We start from the raw sequence: 6,954 nt of genomic DNA on the forward strand, positions 1-6,954 counted from the left end.
TAAGACTGTGTCCTCTCATCCTGTCACTTGTTCCCTGGGAGCAGGTCCTTGACCTGGCTGCAGCCTGCTGTCAGGGAGTTGTAGAGAACAAGAAGGTCCCCCTGAGCCTCCTTTTCTCCAGGTTGAGCCCCCCCCAGCTCCTTCAGCTGGTCCTCATCACAACTGTGCTCCAGACCCTTCCCCAGCTCCATTGCCCTTCTTCGGACACACTCCAGCACCTCAATGTCCTTGTAGTGAGGGGCCCAGAACGGGACACAGGATTTGAGGTGTGGCCTCACCAGTGTCCAGTACAGGGAGACAATCCCTGCCCTGGTCCTGCTGCCACACTATTGCTGATCCAAGCCAGGTGCCATTGGCCTCTTGCCCCCCTGGGCACACCTGGGCTCATGTCCAGCTGCTGTCACCAGCACTCCAAGGCCTTTCTCACTGGGCACTTTCCAGCCACTCTGCTCCAGCCTGGAGCTGCAGGGGGTTGTTGTGACCCAAGGGCAGGACCCAGCACTGGGTCTTGAACCTCATCCTGCTGGCCTTGGCCATCAATCCAGCCTGTCCAGATCCATCATGTTGTCCACAAAAGTGTGTTTGTGGACAGGTGCACAACAAAACAATAATGACACAGTCGAGAGACACACATGTTTGGTTTGAAAGTCTACAAAGATCTAGCACCAAAGAACATCCTGACTTAAGATAATTTTAACATACCCAAGTCAGGATCTTGGAATACTTTTGGTTGGCAGAGGCCTCTAGGAGTCGTCTGGCGCAGTGTGTGGTCAGAGCAGGGACAGAATAGTCACATCTGTCAGTGAAAAGGAGCATAAAAATAGGGTTAACCTTGAGGAGTGTATTGATTTTGCTAAAGAAAATGTGACTAAATACACAAAAAAGATCCATGCCGTTTTAATAAAAGTGAGAGTATTATTTACCTATTTTCATTATGCTGAGAGGAAGCACATGTACGTGAAAGCCACTTACCTCTGTCCAAGTCAAAGGGATTTTCAAGCATGCAAAGGTTTAAGCCAAACCTATGGGTTACAAAACTGATCTTGCAGAAATAAACTGCTTGAAAGATAATTTTCTGAAAGGCTGTTTACTTCAACAGGGCAGTCACATGCAACAGCACAATGAGTCTGGAGCTGTAGAAACAGTCCAGAGGGGACTCCAGTAATATTTACAAGCATCTCACCACTGGCGATATTACTACAGGTGGTTGTGGTTATTTATAAAATTACAAGAGACTGTTTACTGTTGACTATCTTAACAAAAAAAGCTTTATTTCCCCCCTCAATATCAAGGAAATGTTCAAGTCCTGCTAAAGATTCTTGCTTGATATACCTGAACAAAACCTTCCTATATGCAAACAAGCTGTTTCTATGTCTCTTTTCTCTGTGTAGGAAAGTCAATGTTTTGTCTTGGGAAAGCCAATAGCTTGAAATAGAAGTCTCATTAAATCTTTGCTTTTCTGCTTCCATCAATCTAAAACAGCAATTCAGTATTGTCTTTATTTTAATTATGTATAAACATCTGTGTCTGCCAAAACACTCCCCTCAGCTACCTGAAAAGAGGTTGCAGCAAGGTGGAGGTCATCCTCTTCTCCCAAGTAACAAGAAAAAGGATGAGAGGAAAGTAAATCCTCATAAAATTCTGGGAGCCAAATCCATTTCAACACCTATGAATTTATTTATTTCTATGAATTTATTTATTTATGGTGGAAAATGAGGAACTTACCTGAGTTAGATAGAGCTGGGGACAAAAACCTGAAACAAAGGATGTGTCTCCTTCGTAGCTTTCAGAGATTTAGGCAGCATTTACTTGTCGAAACTCTAAACTATAATCTTGAGGAGGATTCCTGGACCACATTTGTGCCATCTTTTATAACTAGAAGCTCCCAACACATTTCACATCTGACATTGGAGCTCCCTGTCTGCGTGGGAGCAGCAGCTCAGCATCTTACCTGTGGCTAAGCCCAAGGGTTAGGATGTGACAGAATATTCCAGGAATAGGCCAGGGAACCTTAGGTCCCAGCTGGAGATGCTGCTGAAGACATGCACACTTTTTCATAAGACACTTTTTTCCCTTGGAAATCCAACTTTTCATCCCAGGATTTTATGTTCTCTGTAATCCCAGTTGCTATTGCAGTGATGTATGTATTCCATCATGTGGGGTCAGTTGGTCCTGCAGAATTAGTGTTGCACAGAAGCCATTACCCCTTCTAAATGAAATCAAAAACAGCAGGAAGAGTTAAAAAACAGGAGTTAGAAACTGTTGCCATCTTTGAGAAAATCACTGACATTATTGCACATTTGCTTTTATTCCTATACTACAACTGATACTGAAAAAATTTCTAAGACTTTGTTCCCAGGAAGCTTAAATGTCATGTTTTGTCCTGCTAAAATACTCTTTTGCTCCACTTTTGAAGACAGGAGCTCCCTCCTCCAGGTTTGTAGACATCCAGATGTTAGGGAGATTTCAGAAGAGAGCCCAGAAATCTTTCAGAGACTCAGCAACCACAGAAAGTTGAAGATGTTATAAAGTTCAATGAGTTAAACATTTAAATAGTTCCCTAAAACTGTTTTAACAAGCTTAATAGTCTAACAGCTCTTAAATACAAACTCTCTCCATATGGGAATATTAATGAGGACACTTAAAATGTTTTTTTTTAACTGACTCTTTAGAAACAGAGCTACTGTCCCTCAGTCACATTTCATTTCATGATTTTTAGTGCCACAAGAGAAGAACTTGCAACTCAACACAGAAATTAATGGCATGTCACCTGGCACTTACATAATTCCTATAACCATCAAGTGCTGCCAAATCATTAACACAAATTTTAGACATCATTTATTACGTTTGTTTCTTATTCACAGGTGATGATTGGCCTGTTCACTGAGCATTTCATCTGACAGTAACTAGTGTTTATAGCACAGAGTTTGCCTTGAGTCTTGGCAGAGCAAGAGCCCAGTTTATGTAAGGCACTGATTTTGAGTAGGCCACACTTGATATTTTTGCCCCATTTTAAGGTGAGCACTTTCTCCTGAGTAGCTTTCAGCTATAAAATAGGGAACAGAATGTTTTATGTAAGCAAGAGAGAGCCTCTTTTTTTCCAAACAACTTATACAACGACTTGCTAAAGGGGTAAAAATAACAATCAGACCTTGGGGCAGTTAAGTAATGGCCTGGGAGTGAGCAGTAAAGGTGGCTATGCTGTTCCTCCTTTTTGCTTTTCTGTCACACTCATGTCTTAGCTGTTTCCCAGGAGCATCCAGGCAGGATGCCATCCTGAAGGGGATGTTAATTTTTATATGTTTGCTGGGGCCAAGCTCTCTCCATGAGCACCCATCTCAGAATCCAGGAGTGACTCTCCTCCTCTGAGAGAACACTGGGAGTCCCTCTCCATTATTAGGGACACTTGTGTTACTTCACACACAAACATCCTTAGGTGATGGCCCAGGGTGTGCCAGCCAACTTTTTTCTCCTGAAACTTAATAGCAGTGAAGTGACTCAGCACTGGAAAGACAGACACATTTTTCATAACCTCCTCTCCCAGAACACAAGTGTTTATGGTTTCCCCTCATACATGAGGCTCAAAGTAATCCCTGTGTCCTGAATCCAGTGTGCTTTTAATGGAGTACATGTGAACAGGTTAGCTAGTTATCAGAAATAATATTTTTTTTAAATCTATTTTAGGCCGCTGTTTGTATTTTATTCTGCTTGAAGGCCTCTGGATTAATTTTAAGGGCACCACAAGCAATTTTCTGACTTTGCTATAAATTCTGTGTCTGTGTATTAGTAAAACCTGCTGGCATTTTAAAGCAAAAGTTCCTCCCAAAATCAGAGTGCCTTTTGCTTCAAAAATTATAGAAATAGCATAATCATACTGTCATCAACCACTAACAAAAATAAGCTCTTTAAAGTTATTTCTGCTCAATAATTAGCACAGAAGCCCTTCAAAGAATTAAAAAACATCACAAAAAAATCAGGCTTTGTCAGCAATGAACTGTGCTGGCACAATCCAGGAAGTGGAGTTGCATGGATTATGTTATTCAGTGAATCCAACTGAACTGGGATAGTGATATAGAGATCTGGGAATCATGAACAAATTCATTGCATGATGAAACAAGTTTAACTGGAGAAGAGCATCCAAATCCTACTTGCTCTCTCTTTCTGATCTCAGTATTGGAGTCACTAGGATAATGACTTTGGGGGTTTCTAACCAAGTTAGAAAAGAAAAATTAACATTTTCCAAACTGCCTGCTTTATTTTGAAGTCCTGATTGGTGAGGTCTGTGCCCACAAAGTAATTCCCTTGCTTGTAAATCTCTTGCCCAAAAGTCTCTCAATTTGATGGTGCCATTTCTGATTTAAAAAATCCCAAAACCTTCAGTTTTTAAATAGCCTTTTCATTCCTGGCAGAAACTGGTGGGTTTTGAATACCTAATGAGAGCCTAATGTCTCTGAAAACCAGGACTGCTGTTACAAATATCTTCCCAAGGATAAATAAAGCTGTTTAGGAGGCCTGTTGGAATGAAAAGCATTTCAAATGTGCCCATGGTGCACAAGGGGCAGCCCCCAAGTCGGGATCAAGGAGATCCCACCCGGTGTCCTTTGAGAAAAAGGCATTTAAATAAGCTGTACACTTTGCAAAGCTTCCTTGAGGCTTTAGTTTCCTTTTGTTTATAAAAAAAATACGTAGTATTTTCCTCTTTAACTGCAAAAGTACCATTGCAAGTTTCTCACACAGTGTTTGAAGCCAAAAGGCCTCCTCTTCACATCCTGATCTTCAACCCACTGAGTTGTAGAGATAGTGAAATCTTTTCGTCTCATTGGTAAAGAACACCAAGGCATGGCATCAGCAACCAGCTCCCTTTGGAGACCATCCTTGTTCCTGGTTTCTTTGGCCTTTAGATAGGGATCTTCTGCTGACGTCAGTGGGAGTTGGATGAGACCTCAAAGGCGGTTGCTGGATTGAAAATCTTGACATGAGTGTGATTTCACCCCCTCATGATCAAAAAGTCACTGAGGTTCTTATCTGATTGTTCACTAAATAGATATATTGAAGTCAGAAGTAGAACAGGGAAATCAAGAGCCCAAAATTGGCAGAGGTGTTGCAGTTTTTGAGGAAGTCTGAACACTGGAAGGATCACTGGTGTGTTCAAATGATAGAATGGTTTGGGTTGGAAGGGACTTTAAAGATCATCTTGTTCCAGCCCCTGCCAGGGATAGGGACACCTTCCATAAGCCCAGGTTGCTCAGAGCCTCATCCAACCTGGCCTTGAATACTTCAGGGATAGGGCAGCCACGGCTTCTCTGGGCAACCTGTGCCAGGGCCTCCCCACCCTCCCAGGGAAGAATTTCTTCCTAATATCCAATCTAAACCTGCTCTCTGTCAGCTTGAAGCCATTCCCCCTTGTCCTGTCATTCCAGGCCCTTGGAAATAGTCTCTCTCCATCTTTCCTGTAGGACTCCCTTCAGGTCCTGGAAGGCCACAATTAGGTCACCCCAAAGCCTTCTCTTCTCCAGGCTGGACAATCCCAACTCTCTCAGCCTTTCCTCACGGCAGAGCTGCTCCATCCCTCTGATCACCTTGGTGTCCCTCCTCTGGACTCACTCCAACAACTCCATGTCCTTCTTGTGCTGGGCCCCCAGAGCTGGAGACAGCGCTGCAGGTGGGTCTCCCCAGAGCGAGGCAGAGGGACAGAATCCCCCCCTCCCCTGCTGCCCACGCTGCTTTGGGTGCAGCCCAGGGCACGGGGAGGTTCTGGGCTGGGCCATGTGCAGCCTCTCACCCACCAGCACCCCCAAGTCCTTCTCCCCAGGGCTGCTCTTGGCATTTAAATTAATAAATTGTAACTCAGGGCTTCCATTTCCAGTCTATTTTGTGGAGTCCACATGCGCACAGCCATGGCTGGGGGGAATATCTTGGCACCTGCCTCATGTTGGAGCTCCATCACCTCTGTATTCCAGCCCATCCTGAGGGACAGATCGTGCCCCATCCCTGGGAGGCAGCGAGGTGTTACCTCAGCTCAGGGTGTCTGTAACACTTGCTCTCTGTACCTGGAGTCTCTCCTGTAAAATGTGGAGCAGGGGCTGTAGTGACACTTTACACAACAGCTCCAAGGTCACAGCCTCGCTCTGCTGCCAAGCCGCCTGCTCATCCTTTAGTTTCCAGGGTAGGAATTGTAGAGACAAGGGCAAAGATGTTGTCTTTGGAGCAGGGAGGGTGGGTAGAGACACCTGCAGGGGAAGGAGCTGCTACCAATGGCAGTGAACTGCCTGGGGACAGCACGTAGGGAGAGCACATATTCCTGGTATTCCTGGAGGAGGGAGAAGCCACAACAGTTGGCGGCTCACTAGAAACATTAAAGCAGCTGGTACAGAAACAGGATGTGGCACTGAGGGTCGGTTCAAACTGTTCCAAGGGGAGCTCTGGCTCCACTGGGAAATGAGAAACCTGCCTTAATTTCCCTTCTCAACACCAGAAGGTCCAGGCCTGCATATCCCATTTCCCCCCAGAACAGGGACCTTGACACTACCAAATAACCTGAAGAGGGTGGTGGGAGGAGGAAGAGGAGGAAGAAGAGGAGGAGGAGGTGAGATGAGCTCTCTCTGCATCGGAAAGATCCCTCTCCTGTCACACCCGCTGCACTGGTAACATTACTACTGACAGGAAGTCCATTGTGTAATACACACCAACCTGCTCTCCAACTGCCCCAGTATTAGTGCATCTGGTGCTCTTTGGATGGTGACATTTCTTAGGCAGCCTGGAATTCTGTGGTAAAGAGCCTGGAGCAGCTGAACCCAGCATGGCTCACAGGGTGCATTTAGAAACTGCTTTCAGCTGTGGGACAGGCATCTCAGAACATCTGTGATTTTTAAAATCTACACATGTGATAAATCACTTTGCCTTAGAGAAATGGAATCCTTTAGGTTGGAAAAGGCCTCCAAGATCATCGAGTCC

This window comes from Chiroxiphia lanceolata, chromosome 5 (genome assembly GCF_009829145.1).
Source record: "Chiroxiphia lanceolata isolate bChiLan1 chromosome 5, bChiLan1.pri, whole genome shotgun sequence".
In the NCBI taxonomy this organism is placed as follows: Eukaryota; Metazoa; Chordata; class Aves; order Passeriformes; family Pipridae; genus Chiroxiphia; species Chiroxiphia lanceolata.